Source organism: Zootoca vivipara, chromosome 4, assembly GCF_965207765.1.
Source record: "Zootoca vivipara chromosome 4, rZooViv2.hap1.1, whole genome shotgun sequence".
Taxonomy (NCBI): Eukaryota; Metazoa; Chordata; class Lepidosauria; order Squamata; family Lacertidae; genus Zootoca; species Zootoca vivipara.
In genome coordinates, this window is record NC_142587.1 from 91620624 (window position 1) to 91636561 (window position 15938).

General features: G+C 46.3%; 1 protein-coding gene across 22 annotated transcripts in view; it reads left to right on the top strand.

Annotated features, from left to right (window-relative positions):
• Positions 1-1180: 1180 nt before the first annotated feature.
• Positions 1181-15938, top strand: part of SYTL2 (synaptotagmin like 2) — a 58341-nt gene continuing 43583 nt past the window's right edge. For 10 of the 22 annotated variants that reach the window (XM_035114528.3, XM_088668812.1, XM_088668815.1 and 7 more), the window contains exon 1: positions 1197-1345. The gene's annotated coding sequence lies outside the window, so the exon portion shown is untranslated. Of the gene's footprint in view, positions 1529-15938 lie in introns of all 22 variants that reach the window. The other 12 variants (XM_088668813.1, XM_088668816.1, XM_088668820.1 and 9 more) reach the window with 3 other exon arrangements.

A 15938-nucleotide genomic window follows, 5' to 3' on the forward strand; every position in this document is an offset into this window, starting at 1 on the left:
TGCCAGAACTGAGTTCTGACAAGTTCTGGCTGAAAAATTAAACCCTGGTTGCAACTTTTTTCTTTTAAAGGACGCCTGTATTTTTTCTCATGGTAAAAAGCTGAATTTTGGTTTTTGGTACGCATGTAATCCCAGACTTCAGCACAGAGGAAGCCAAATCACACATGAGATTGAATGTTGAACTGAGAGAGCTTACATCCCCGCTTGGCACATTTGAATAACTGAACTAATAAGAGGGGAGATCCTCTTGTGGAGCAGGAATTGGTTAAGTAGCAGCAAACAGCAGGAATAAAAGGACAGTTCTACAAAGAGATGTTGGACATGCAGAAAGGTGAAAGAATATTGGGAAATGATTTCTAATGAGCTGAAAAAAAATGTTTAAATTTACCTCTCCCCCCAAAAACCAGAATCCTTTTTGTTGGGAACAACCCAGACAGAAATTCCCAGGTGCCAGAAAAGTTTTTTTTATGTGTGCAACAGCAGCCACGGAGAGTTTTGTTGCCCCCCCCCCCAAGGAAAGTGAGTGAGGTCCCTTGTAAAAGAAGATTGGCAATTTAAGATGTTAATATGCAGGTTCAACTTACAGAATAAGAGACAAAGAAGAATATATATTTAAAGAAGAGTGGGAAATGTTTATTGAATGCATGGAAAATAATTGTGCACAGCTGAAAATGCTGGCAGCGTTAAAATAAATTCAAGAGAGGGAAAATAATATTTGACCGATGTAAAAGTGGAAAATTGATTTGAATGGCTATAGTAAAATAGTGGTTGTTGGGAAGTCATTGGATGTTTAATTTGATATGTAGAAAAATGAAAACTCAATAAAAAACATACATAGGTATGTATGTATGTACCGGTATGTGTATGTATGTATGTGTATATATATATATATGTGTGTGTGTGTGTGTGTGTGTGTGTGTATACACAATACATACATACATACATACATACATACATATATAAAATAAAAAATAAAAAAACACAAATGGAGAGATGTGGAAAGTGAATTCTCCCAAGGATCAGTAGTGAGACCTGTGCTTTTTAACCTGTTCATCAATGCTGGGGAGTTAAGAGGAAACAGTGAGGTGGGGGCAAGCTTGCTTGAGGGAGTTCCCGCTCTGCCTCCGAGGGCCCTCCCAGTCCTCTCATTGGTCCAGAGGGCCCAGAAGGGCGGCGGGGGGGGGCGTTGCGCCTGCCGCGCAGGCAAGGGCGGGCGGCGCACCTTTCGCTTTCTTTCCCAGCGAGGCGCCTGGCTGCCCTTGGAGCGTCGCGCGCGCCCTGCGCGGCTTAAGCGTCGGCGGTTGGCTGCAGTTCGGGGCACGTAAACAGAGGAAGGAAAGAGGAGGTAACGCTTTTTTTTTTACCCCGTTTTCCATCTCCTCCTGGGCAGCGCGAGCCTCGGACGTTTCTGCAGCTTCTCGCTTGCTTTCGGGGAAGGGAAAGCGCTCGCGAGCGCCCGGGTGCTCCTGAGGCAAGGCGGTGGTGGAGACGGCGCAGGTGCGCTTCGCAGGGGGGCGTTGCTGCTGAGGTAACGAGGAGGGGAGGGGGCTGGAGCAGCCGTGTGGCGAGATAAGACCTGGTTGGGGGGGCGGGCGGGTAAGTTCCCGAGCCTCCTTTCCCCATCCATTCGAGAGAGGGATGCGCGCGCCCAATAGAAGTTGGAAGATAAAAGTTCTGGATGCCCCGTTGGAATAATAACGCCGAGTTTCTCTCTATTTCGCTCTAGGATTCTGTCAATCTTTTAAAAACTTGTGCTCCCCCCCAACTCCCCCCAATAAAATATTTGAGCCCCCACCCCACCCTAAGTTAATAGGCATTGCAATTCAAATGGTGTGCATGTGCCGCATCTTGTGATCCATCATGTGGACCGGGGCTTACCTGGCCTCCCCCCGCCCCATATTTCATTTAAGTTGGCACCCCTCCCCCCAAATGTTTTTAGCTGTGTAAGCCACCTCGAGTCCCTGTCAGGGCGAAAAGGAGGGTGTGTCAGTAAATATAGAAGAATACCCATAGGATGATTTACTCTGCCCTTAAGGCGTTGCTGCCAAATAGATGGGAATGCTGTCTCGCTCTCTCCTGTAGGAATGGCATTTGGAATGCACTGGGCTTTCGGAATGGCTAAGGTGGATTGGAGTGCCGATTAACATTATTTTTATTTATTAAAATTTATGGTTTATCCCTCCCTCCCTCCCTTCCAAAGGAGCCCAGCTGGGGCAGCAATAATCTAGCTATCTGTCACCAGACTACGGGTGATATTCAGTACTAGCCTTACTCAGAGATAGCCCATTGAAGTAAACGGATGTCTAACTTATGTTCATTAATGTCAGCAGGTCTATGCTCTTAGTTGAATGCACAGCTCTCTATTTTTTCTTGTGGCACTTTTGTTTTGTTCAATTAACTCACAGAGTGAAGTAACATAGTAGCCTAGTGGGTAGATCATGAAACTCTGAATCTCAGGCTTGTGGGTTCAAGCCCCATGTTGGGCAAAATATTCCCGCATTGCAGGGGGTTGGACTAGATGACTCTTGGGTCCCTTCCAAGATTCTGTGATTCCGTGGAAAGCTTCCAGCCAAGAGTGCTTAGGACTGTAGCAAGTTCTCCAGCAAAGGACAGAGAGAAGAGGGCACTGTTGTTCGCAGTGGATCAATATCTTGCGTCTAAACCTCCAAGCAGGGTTTGTCAAAGTTTCCGCCTGAGGGGGTAAGGAAACAGGAAAGCAGTAATAAACATTTTAAGCTAAGCTAGTGACTCTGGAATACATGCCAGCTCTTGGTTTACTTCCCGCAAAACGAGTGCCGGGTGTATTAAAGCAAACTTTTCAAAGCGTCAAAGCAAAATCATGCCCATTGCTTTTTCTTGAGGCTGATCCAGGTGTTTTTATCACATGAAATTCATTGTTGTTTCCAGCCTGATGTGGAGCAACTAGACATATTTAGCCTAAGGTAGCATTTCTGCTGGTGGATCTCAGAATTTGCATGGCACTTGTAAAACAGGAATATTTTGTCCTACTGGTGCATGAGATCTCTCACACAGCTCTCTTAAAACGAGAAGGGGAATGTGTACACCAGGTGAGCACAAGCCCATCTCCTCCCTCCGCAGGAATGTCCTGACATACAGTGAATCTTAAAAACTGACTTTATTCAGTTCTTTGGAGCGTGTGCGCTCCTGTTCACCGATGCTGGGAGTAGGAACATAGGAAGCTGCGCCACTGAGTCAGACCATTCTTCCATCTAGCTCTGTTTTGTTGCTACTCTGGGTCTGGTTTGCCTGTGGCCAACCCAAAGGATTTTGCTGCTTTAACCTTACCTTAACACTGGCATTGGGATAGCATCATCCACTACATCTAGGGGCAGCCTAGGAGGGTACAGGAAAGATTGTGGGGCATACTCTATACACCCAGGCAGCTGTCTCCTACCAAATGATAGGGCTGGCCTTGTCTTCAGGGTTTCAAACCAAAGTTTCTCCCAGATCTTCCAGGAGAAACTGGAGATTGAATCCGGGGACTTTCTGCATGCAAAGCTTTCTGTTCCTTTATCTCAGGCATCCCCAAACTTCGGCCCTCCAGATGTTTTGGACTACAGTTCCCATCATCCCTGACCACTGGTTCTGTTAGCTGGGGATCATGGGAGTTGTAGGCCTAAACATCTGGAGGGCTGCAGTTTGGGGATGCCTGCTTTATCTTTTGAGAATGAGGTGGAGGGGGACTTGGATGAGAAAACACAGGTGAGCAGAGCCGTTCTTTTTTTTTTAAATTATATTTATTGTCATTTTCAACTTAAGATTTCCATTCATATCATTATCTCCATATAACCATACAGCCAATCATCAACAATAAAAAGAAAAAATCCAAAAAAGACAGAAAAAAGCAAAAAGCAAAAAATAGCTAAAACAAAAAGCAAAAGAAAAAGAAAAAAAGAAAATAAAACCAATCTATTATTCATCACATTGTCATAACATTGACTTCCCCGCTCCTCCCTTCCCGAGCCTAAATATAACCCCTATTTAGCAAATTTCTAATTAAATTAAAATCTCTCCAATTATTCACCGAAAAAGAATTTTAACATATACAGTTTAACATTCTAACATCTTTAAACCACATTACCAATTTAATTAAGCCTCTAATTACACCCTTTAGCCTCTTAAATTTTCACTAAAATTATTCTAACTATCAAAACAAATAATCTTTCCCTCCAATTACGATTTGAAAACCTAATATCCCCCCTCCTCCACCGGATGACATTCCCCTGGATATCCCAATCAGCTCATATGTTCAGTCCAAATCCAAACCATTTAATCCGTCCCTTTGTTTACAATTCCTCTCAACCCACTCCATCTCTCACCCACTTCAACCCAGCTTCTTCGCTCCACCAACCCCCCTGCCATCCCCAGTCCAGTTGTTCCTTTTTCTTGTTCTCCCAGTTAGCATGTTCTTCGCCCGGTTCTTGCCTCCCCTCTCTCACAAAGGAGGTTCGAACCCAGGCCATCACTTCAGTCTGTGGCACAGCTTGATTGTTTTTTCCAGGAACCTGCTCTCCCTCTCTCACTGGGAGACACAGGTCCTGGGAGCTCATGTCCCGTGCAGCCTCTCCCACCGGCTGCACTTCGTTCGATAACTGTAAGCCCTCTCGGTCTTCTTGTCTTGAAAAGTTAAAGTTTTTATTTTCTGAATTTTCAGTCTGGGCGTCAGTGCTGTCAGCGGAGAGAGGTTGGCGTAGATTCTCAATACATAACTTTGTCAGTCTCGTATACTCTTTAACTCCCTGCATCACCTCTCGCACTTTTTCCCACACAGTTTGCATCTCTTTCTCACACAGCATGTCTGGTTGTTTTGACTATCTCCGTCCTTTGTCTTCTCAAATTACAGAATGGCGCATAGGCTGTTGTGCCCGAGAGTAAATCCTTTTTTGGCTGGCCGGTACATCCAGGCTTCTGTCACCCCGCTATCGGAGAGTTTGATCTTATTTATATCCAAAACTTGCGGAGATCCAAATTAAATATCCTTCACCTCCCCTTGGCTCCGCTACCACCGGGGAGGGGTACAAGTTACTTTTTAGCAAAGTCCAGAGTCCCGTTCCAGCGATATGGCTGCAGGCTCTGCAATTGCTTGATGGTACCTCGGTAGGGGGGGGAACGACCTCCGTTTTCTTTTAAATTCCCCTCCTGTGTCCCAAATTCGTCCAAATTTATAAACTTTCTTTACTTACAAGTCCAGATTTCTTTCTTTGGAGGCATCTAGCGCGCGTTGTCGCCGGCACGGAGCTTACCGCCTCAGAGGTAGCAAAAAGACCCAAGGCTCCGTCCGCTCTGCCTGCGCACGTCTTCCCCCAAAAAGGGGGTTGTCGGGTGGCGAACTGGACTCAAAGGAGCTCTGCTGGGTACCCACGTCCCCGAAAAGCCAAATTCGGGGGTTCTCCGGGTGGCCGCTTTGCCCAAGCGGCACTCTGAGGCGCCGGGAACCTCGGAACCCGAAAATTCCCCTCCGGCTTTCAATGGCGCCAGACCGGAAGCGGAGCAGAGCCGTTCTTAAACCGAGGTGCCCTTCCACCATTCGGCTTCTGTTCATAGACGGAGGTAAAGTTTGCTAACCGGAACACTACTTCCAGTTTTGCGGAGTTTGTATACCGAATAGTTCGTAAACAGGGCTGTTCTTAAACCGAGGTACCATTGTAGTAGATACTTTTCTAGCCGTATTTCTGAAACTTTATTCTCCGGCTGTTGTTAAACTATTACTCCCATCACTGGTCCTGCTAGGGTAGGGGTGTGGAACATGCCCGTCTCCAGTGTTAGAAACTCCCATATATATAATCTAATCGCCAAATGGCGCCTTAAACCTGGGTTACGGTCGCCACAATGGAATGTCTAGACACCTTTTTTTGTTTTTGGCAGTGGACTTTATTATTATTATCATTCATTTAATTTCTACAGTACACCGCTTTATATTTTAAAGATCAAATCTCTTATAACACATAAAAACATAAAAATGAAACATAAAAATAAAACAAATTCAAGCTTCAAATGAAGTTTGAAGATCCTTCTCTAAGTGACATTTCGCTTTCCCCAGTTGCCAACCAGGCATGCTGAGATCTCCACATGGTTGCAATTGGACCTGGGCCAGTTGCAAAATGAGCCTGACACCTGGCCAGTTTTGAGCTGTGTTCTCGAGTACACCTGGCATTTGCCTGGGCTGTGTGGTTGGAGTTGATGGGAGTTGTAGTCCTGCAGGATACGGAGGGCCACAGGCTTCCCACACATTGCCAAGTTTATATTGCTGATTAATACAGAATAGTTGGAACCTTTGAGTTTTGTCTTCTTAGTTCCTAACATAGATTTTGATTTACTTTTTAAAAAAGGTGGGTTGGCAGTTGTCTTTCTCTCCCCCCACCCCTGGAATAAACATGAATGTGGCAGTTCTGAGTTACTGTCCTGCTAGGGTGTCCGGCTTAATTTGCAGATCAAAAGTAAATTTAGGAACAGAGGAAGACGCCCTATACTGAGTCTGACCATTGGTCCATCTGTCTACACTGACTGTCAGCATTTCTCCAGCGTTTGTCTTTCCCAGCCTGCTGTGTGTCTTTAGCCCATGCTTTTGTGTGGAAGCATCCATGGGAAAACTTGGGCTGCCGTGGGAAGCAAGCATGGGGAAGCTGCCTCCCCGCTTCTAAAGGCAAAGTCTTCAGGTGCTTATCTCAGAGGCCGAAAGCATTAATGGCCTTGCAGTCTACATGCACTTGAGGCTTCCTCTTGCCTTGGTTTCCCCATTGTCACACGGCTTATGTTGGCAGCACTGGTCACGCCTGTGTATTCTGCACACCACCTTCCTTGTGCTTGTAAGGGTGTATCCCTGGACAGAAATACCTGCCCTTTCCAGGGAAATATTTGCACACCTGACCTGCGTGTCCAGCTTGGGAGGGTATTGGCGGCTTTCATGCATGTGTGTCATGAGTTTGCATGTTCTGAGCACTGCACCCTTATTTTGAGATTTTTTTGTTTTTGTTTTTTACCTTCTTGAGAGTCTCTGTAAAATTCGAATTGCACAACTTGCCCCGTTCTCATGCCCCAGTTAAAGGAAAAATACAAATGTTAAAAACAACCTTATGAAGAATTCTTCTGAGTTCATAATCTACTTGCAGCATCAGAAATTATTTTAGCCCTCCGGCAAGGAGATGATTGATGGATCTGAATGCTGCTCTGCTTGTGACAGTCTTATCTCTCTCTTTTTTCTCCCTACCCAACTTGTATACGTACAGTTCCAGGTTAGTACTTTGAAAGGCGGGGGGGGGGGCAGGGCAATAGACTTTATGACTTCTGCTTTCGATGGAAGCACATTTATAGAATGAAGTGGAGATTAACCAAGAACCCAAATGGAGAGATGGAAGTCAAGGGAACCTGCTGTGGTCCACCCTCCTCTGAAGTCCTGGGAGCACATGACAAAAATGTATCCGACTTTCCTCTTGGCTGAACTGCCATGTCTGAAGTTATTTCTGCTGTGCAATACCAGCTATGGAACTGATGTTCTCTGTTGTATGCCCAGAGATGAAATGATCTATGCTGCTTTGTTTTATGTGTGTGGCTCGGGGTTAGCATGCGTCTGTGGAGGTGACATTAGAAGCCCCATCCAGTGTCGTATCCTGCTGAATAATAATAATAATAATAATTATAATAAGCAAGAATTGACTGACAACTGCTTTTGGTTTCCTTTAGCCTTTTTTTTTCTTAAACAAGTGTCCGCATGTATGAGGACAGATTGGTCTATAATATAGTTATGTCCTCAGCTGGTATGCAGAGACTGCAGGTTGTCGCAAGCGAAAGAATGCTCCCAGGTGGGATTATTGAGCACTTGAATGTTAACTGATTCCTGCTTAGCACCTTCAGCTAAGGTGGATTATTTCCGTTTGTATACCTGCAAAAGGCAAGACTTAGGGCTTATCCAGGCTTGCCTTTCCCCAGCTCTTTCCAGGCACAGGTCCACACTTTAAACCTCCATTTCTAAGCATGGTTTTATTCAATTTGGATTGAAATTTTGGATTAGATTTTCTGTGGATCGATGTTTGCTCCGATTGAGCACTAAAGAGCGGGTTTCCGTGCTGAAAGCTCTGGGGCAAACGCCCCCCCCCCAACAACAACCCACACTCGGACACGGAGCTTTAAAGTGCAGACCTCATCATAGAGTTTGAGGGGACCCTGAGGATCATCTAGTCCAACCCCCTGCAATGCAGGAATATGCTGCTGTCCCATATGGGGAATCAAACTTGCAACCTTGGGGTTATCAGCACCATGCTCTACCTAACTGAGCCTAGAAAGAGCAGAGGAAAGGTAAGTATGGATAAGCCCTTAGTCATGTCCCTTTCACAGCTGGCACAGTCCTGAAATATTGAAAGCTTTTGCATCCCTTAAATGTTTTGCTGTTGGCTGTTTCTAATGGCTTTTGTACTAAATTATAATTATAAATAGGTGTTTCCTTGGCCTCGAGTCTGAGGGTGAGAATAAGTGTTTTAGAGAGCCTTCCATTCACAAATCTGGATCCTTCAAGGCAGATGGGTTCTCCCCCTGTCACAATGAGAACCTATAAAGGGAAGTCATGCCCACCAGCTACATAAAATCATGGGAATAAAATGGGCTGGCAGTTTGTTCCAGGCCTAAAACTTGGCAATCACAGTTGGATCATTGCAAACAATGATTCTGTTTTAAAGCATGAAAAATAAGGGTCAGTTGGCTTTAGATTAGTCTGGAAGAGGTTGGCCTGGGGTGCATGCTTAAAATTTCTGCAAAAGGGGAAGCAGGCGCCTGCTTGTTTTAGACTCATCTTTGTCCCAGGGGAGGAAAATGCAATGTGAGAAAATGAAATCGATAAAAGGAGCCAGGCGGGAAGGGGCGGATGAGAGGAAGAGAGAGTTCTTGTTTGGAATTCCACACGTCATAACAGGGATGTAAGTCAGGGGTCAGCAAACTTTTTCAGCAGGGGTCCACTGTCCCTCAGACCTTGTGGGGGGCCGGACTATATTTTTTGGGGAAAAAATGAACGAATTCCCATGCCCCACAAATAACCCAGTGATGCATTTTAAATAAAAGGACACATTCTACTCATGTACAAACACCAGACAGGCCCTACAAATAAATAAATAAATTATTTATTTATTTATACCCCGCCCATTTGGCTGGGTTTCCCCTTGCCACTCTGGGCGGCTTCCAACAAATACAAAAATACATTAAAATATCACAGATTAAAAACTTCCCTAAACAGGGCTGCCATTAGGTGTTTTCTAAATGTCAGGTAGTTGTTCATCTCCCTGACCTTTGATGGAAGGGCATTCCACAGGGCGGGCACCACTACCGAGAAGGCCCTCTGCCTGGTTCCCTGTAGCTTTGCTTCTTCTCGCAGTGAGGGAACCGCCAGAAGGCCCTTGGAGCTGGACCTCAGTGTCCGGGCAGAATGATGGGGGTGGAGACGCTCCTTCAGGTATATAGGACCGAGGCCGTTTAGGGCTTTTAAGGTCAGCACCAACACTTTGAATTGTGCTTGGAAACGTACTGGGAGCCAATAACCCAGAGATGCGTTTTAAATAAAAGGACACATTATACTCATGTAAAAACATGCTGATTCCCGGACCGTCCGTGGGCTGGATTTAGAAGGTGATTGGGCCGCATCCGGCCCCCGGGCCTTAGTTTGGGAACCCCTGGTGTAAGTGGACAGTTTAGCCAAGTGCTATCCTAAGGCTAGGGACCCAGGTGGCGCTGTGGTTAAACCACTGAGCCTAGGGCTTGCTGATCAGAAGGTCGGCGGTTCGAATCCCTGTGACGGGGTGAGTTCCCGTTGCTTGGTCCCAGCTCCTGCCAACCTAGCAGTTCGAAAGCACGTCAAAATGCAAGTAGATAAATAGGAACCGCTACAGCGGGAAGGTAAACGACGTTTCCATGTGCTGCTCTGGTTTGCCAGAAGCGGCTTTGTCATGCTGGCCACATGACCTGGAAGCTATACGTTGGCTCCCTCGGCCAATAATGCGAGATGAGCGCGCAACCCCAGAGTCAGTCATGACTGGACCTAATGGTCAGGGGTCCCTTTACCTTTACCTTTATCCTGAGGCTAGTCTTAGAATCACATTTTGTAGAGTTGGAAAGGACCACTAGGGTAATATTGTCCAACCCCCTACAAAGCAAGAATATTTTGCCCAACGTGGGGCTCGGACCCATGCCCCTGAGGTTAAGAGTCTCATGCTCTACCAACCCAGCTGTCGTAGTCCCATCTGTAACTCTTCACCGAAAATTCAGAAGTGGGAGATAAGAACGTGAGAAGAGCCTGCTAGCCCATCTAGTCCAGCTTCCTGTTCTCACAATAGCCTGTGGGAAGCCCCCTGCAGGATCTGATCACAACAGTTCTCTCCCCCTCCTGCAGTTTACAGCAACTGAGATTTAATAGCACAAGCCTATATACATATGCACACGGAAGAAAGTGCCATTGAGTTTCAATGGAGCTTACTCCCAGGTAAGTGGGTATAGGATTGCAACCTGGGCAAATGTGTGTGCTGTTGCATGCAAGGTAGCTTCAGTATTTGGGGTAGGCAACCTAAGGCCCGTGGGCTGGATGCGGCCCAATCACCTTCTCAATCTGGCCCATGGACAGTACAGGAATCAGCATGTTTTTACCTGAATAGAATGTGTCCTTTTATTTAAAATGCATCTCTGGGTTATTTGTGGGGCATAGGAATTTGTTCATACTTTTTTTCAAAATAAAGTCCGGCCCACCACAAGGTCTGAGGGATGGTGGACCAGCCCACGGCTGAAAAAGGTTGCTGACCCCTGAGCTGGGCTAATCTCCCTTAAAAATCTGATCAAGGTGCAGAAAATAAAGAGGAGACTGCTGAAATTGTAAGAATAATTGCTGGACATTTGGATACACTGGCAGGATTGAGCCATAAGAACTGTAGAGTTTGGCAGAAGATCATACCATTTAATCTGTTGCTACCGTGTTTCTCCTAAAATAAGACGGGCCTCAAAAATAAGCCACGGCAGGCTTTTCAAGGGTAGAATAAATATAAGACATACCCCGAAAATAAGCCGGGGGGGGAAGCAGGTCTGGATGGCGCCAAGGAAGAGGAAGAGGAAAAGGAAGTTTCCTGTCGGCGCCCTGAAACGGATGTTGCTGCCCTGCCAAATCACCCAGCAGCATGTCCCATGTGGAGTCACGACTGACCAGGAGCTGGCAAGAGCTGCAGCAGGACCCCCCCGAGAGCCGACCAGCAGGACCCCCCCGGGAGCCGACCAGCAGGACCCCGCGAGAGCCGCAGGTCCCGGCAGTACAGCGCGCCAAGCCCCGACCAAGCAGGACCCCACGAGGGCCGACCCGGGAGAGTCGACAACAGCGCGCCGTGCCGATCCACAACCCAGCGGGACCCGGCGAGAGCTGTAGCGCAAGCCGCACGAAGCCCCGATTGAGCGGGAGCAGGGAAGAGGTGCAGCGCTCGCCGAGCCCCGACGCAGCAGGAGCCTGCAACAGCGCGCTACGCCGACCCCCGACACAGCAGGACCCGGTGAGAGGTGCAGCACACGCCGCACCGAGCCCTGACTGAGCGGGAGCCGGCAATAGCGCGCCGCGCCGTGCCCCTACTGAGCGGGAGCCGGCAAAAGGCGCAGCGCTCGCCGAGCTCCAACCCAGCGGGAGCCTGAACAGCACGCCTCCCCGAGGTGAGAGCCGGTGAGACCCGGGACCCGGTGAGAGCCAGCAACAGCCCGCCCCGACTGAGCAGGAGACCATTGGGACCCGGTGAGAGCCAGCAACAGCCCGCCCCGACTCAGCAAAAGCCGGCAAGCGGTGCAGCGCTCGCGGAGCCAAGCCCCGACTGAGGGGAGCCGGCAAGAGGCGCAGCAATCACAGAGCCGAACCCCAACCGAGCGGGAGCCGGCAACAGCCGCAGCGTGCGCAACGCCAAGCCCCGACGGCAAGAGCCACAGTGTGCAGCGCACCATGCCGAGCCCCAAAGCCCAGTTTCAAAACACTACCGGTACAGTACCCTACTTTCTTTTCTTGCCTTGCCCACTTTACAAAATGCATGGTTAATAAAAAATACTTAATAAAAAATAAGACATCCCCTGAAAATAAGCCGTGGTGTGTTTTTTTGGAGGAAAAATAAATTTAAGACGTGTCTTATTTTAGGAGAAACACGGTACCAGTATACTTTCTTCGAATGATAAATGCATGGAGGCTGGAATTCCGGAAAGGTAAACAAAGGCCATTCTTCCAAAGGAGATCCTAGCCATCATCCTTGTTGCTGGGCTCGGGTCTCGCAACACATCCCTTGCCAAAGGCTCAAGGAAGACAACCCATATCTTTGAAGTTGACAGCCAGTTCCGGCTCATGTGCAAAACAGAGCTTCTGAGTTACGCTGATAAAGAAGCAGGAAATTTAGAGTTGTGATGATAGGTCTTTCACTTTCTTGAAGATAAGTATCACGATCGAGGAATCTATAAAGGTACACTGGCATTTTGTAATTCCCACACTGTGTTTTCTCACATGACAACGTCAACCAAATTTCGGATAAACGCAAGCTACCGTACTTGCTTGCTCCCCAGAGTCTTACAACCAGCAATATAGACTGTCTTACCCTTTACATATCTAATAGATCACTTAGCTTTGCAGAAGAGGGTGCCTTGCAGATACCATCTTATCAGGAAGTGTGTTTTGTTCTGTTCAGCAGTTTTGTGGGGGGGCATATAACCTTTGGAACTCCCTCCCAGACTCTTACAGCTCAGTCCTGCCAATGGGTCTTGCTGTCTAGTAATTGTTCTTTCAATTTCAATAGCCTTCTCTTTATTTCCTATTATTATTTACTAAGAATAATAAAAATGCTTGCATCATCTCTGCCAAAGCCTCTAGACCACTTAACAATGCGCAAAATAGGGGAAAAATAGTTTCTTACAAAAACACAGGAGGATAGTGCTGGTCCATGTTGTCCTATCATTCTACAAATGGTAGAAATGTATTATTATTATTATTATTTTAAATGAAAGCTGGGAAAATTGAGGAGAACAATATCTTGGAGAAAAGGTGGTATATAGCTGCTGTAGTAGTAATAATAATAATAGTGGTAAGCAATTGTGTTTCACGGGTCATCTGAATAAGGCTAGTAAATAATAACAGGCACCAACAGTTGCATCTGCCTAGTGTTGATTGAGGACCTGGGAAGAAGTTTTGGATCATGCCTTTATTATTATTAGTTGTTGATGTTTAATTGCATTTAACAGCAGCATCTGTCTTTGCAGGAGGTTGCAAGGAATCATAGAATCATAGAATCATAGAATCATAGAGTTGGAAGAGACCACAAGGGCCATCCAGTCCAACCCCCTGCCAAGCAGGAAACACCATCAAAGCATTCCTGACAGATGGCTGTCAAGCCTCTGCTTAAAGACCTCCAAAGAAGGAGACTCCACCACACTCCTTGGCAGCAAATTCCACTGCCGAACAGCTCTTACTGTCAGGAAGTTCTTCCTAATGTTTAGGTGGAATCTTCTTTCTTGTAGTTTGAATCCATTGCTCCGTGTCCGCTTCTCTGGAGCAGCAGAAAACAACCTTTCTCCCTCCTTTATATGACATCCTTTTATATATTTGAACATGGTTATCATATCACCCCTTAACCTTCTCTTCTCCAGGCTAAACATACCCAGCTCCCTAAGCCGTTCCTCATAAGGCATCGTTTCCAGGCCTTTGACCATTTTGGTTGCCCTCTTCTGGACACGTTCCAGCTTATCAGTATCCTTCTTGAACTGTGGTGCCCAGAACTGGACACAATACTCCAGGTGAGGTCTGACCAGAGCAGAATACAGTGGTACTATTACTTCCCTTGATCTAGATGCTATCCTCCTATTGATGCAGCCCAGAATTGCATTGGCTTTTTTAGCTGCTGCATCACACTGCTGACTCATGTCAAGTTTGTGGTCAACCAAAACTCCTAGATCCTTTTCACATGTACTGCTCTCAAGCCAGGTGTCTCCCATCCTGTATTTGTGCCTTTCATTTTTTTTGCCCAAAAAAATCGGATTACATGATATTATGTCTAGATGCATAGTCAGCCTGCACATTTATTACAGTGCTCAAAGGGTGGGGTGAACTAAATGCAGTAGCCCCCAAAGTGCATTAGTGCAGACTGACTGCTGCACATATTGGCTTTCATTTAAAATAAAAGCATTCTGGGCTTCACGAATGTCTGTGCTCATATGTGTGTGTAATTTTGAATAATGTAATGTCAACATGGTAAAAGTTGGAAACGTGTGTGTGTGTTAAGACTGAATTATTATTATTTTCCAACTCTGTAATTTTAAAGGCTGTTTTTCAAGGTCTGGTGCAGTTCTTAATGCCTAACAATTTCTGAGGAAAAGAATACTGCAGAGCAAGCTGAACACGCTCGCCAGCTATAATTTGACATCCTCTGTGTTCATGAAACTTGCATTTAAGGCCTTAATTATGTGCAGCTAAATGATTCAGATTAGTTGGTTCCAGCCCACAATTGTGTGTTCTGGCTTGGCTCATAAGAGGCTGAAGAAGGTGCCCGCCCTGCCTTAGTTAAGCCAACAGTCTAGCTTTCAAAAAAGACTTCAAAATCCAATTTTAGTCAAGGTGTGGTAAAAGATTTGCAAACTTTTAGTTGTAAGGAAAATGTGTTCCATTTGGAAGGAGCAGAGCTTAATGTGCACATTAATGTTACATCTCTTGGGTTTTGCATTTTGAAACTTGGTTCTGCATAAACCAGGTTTCTTCCCTGTGTATATAGTTAGTTCCCAGGTCTAAAGGAAGTACTTGAGGTAACTTCCTGTAGAGATGAGAGGAAGCAGGAAGCGAATGTGGGCTTGGAGGCCCACATTGGTGACATTTCAGTCCACTGTCTTGATTCAAAATGGTGGCTAGCATCCAAAGTCTGCCACCCCCATCTCAGAAACATGCATGTCAAGTTTGGTGACAATCTTTCAAGAGGCATCCAAACCTATGCCCCCCCCCAAAAAACAGGCAAAGTCACGCCGAAATGATATTTCAAACTGCCATCTTGAATCATAATGGTGTTCAGCATCCGAACGTTGACAGAGATCGCTGCCCCCAACTCAGGAACCCTTGTGCTAAGTTTGGCAATGATCTATTGAGAGATGGCCAAACCTAGAGAACAAATGGACAAACCATTTCCCAAAATATGAAGTTGGTGACCTGGTGTGAAGGGAGGATAAGAAATACAGTTAACAAGGATAATTAATAATGTGCTACATTGTTTCTCTATTCCACCTGTAAGGATTGCAAAGTGGTTTACAAATAAAATTGTCTAGATATTGAATCGCCAGTTGAAAAGTAGCTTATAGTGGTTACACGGAATGCTTCATAAATAGTCAGGTTGGAAGGCCAGCGTGAAAATGTCTCTGCGTTCCTCAGGTTTCATCTGTATAGTTTCCTTGTCTCCATTCCACCTGAGATCCTGTTAACTGAAGATGCCAAAGAGTGGACATGGAACTTTATGAGTGCAACAAAACACGTGCTCTGTTATCCTCTCTAGAGTAATGTTTAGGCTTACCCAGACATCTTTAGTAGAAGAAGAGGCTAAAGACTAAACCCTACACAAATCCAGAGTGGAGTTCCTAAGATGTTTGGATGGCATCTTGTACGCCTCATTCCAGCAACTCCTGTAGCCGAGCTGGTGCCAAATTTCCTTTGGTGCTCTGCTTTCCTTTGGACCACAACAGTGACCACATCTTGTTGTCTGGGCAGCCTGGAACCTCCACACACACTGCTCAGGCTTGCTCCCCAGAGAGGTCCCTTTGGTGCTGCTAACACAGCAAAAACACTGCAGGAGGCAGCAGTTACGAGTTACCGGTCTCTGCAGCCACAGCAGGTGCTGTGATTCTCCAGTGGTTTTGAGTTCACCCGCAGAGGCACACTCCATTGTCTTTTGAGATAGCCAGATGCCAAC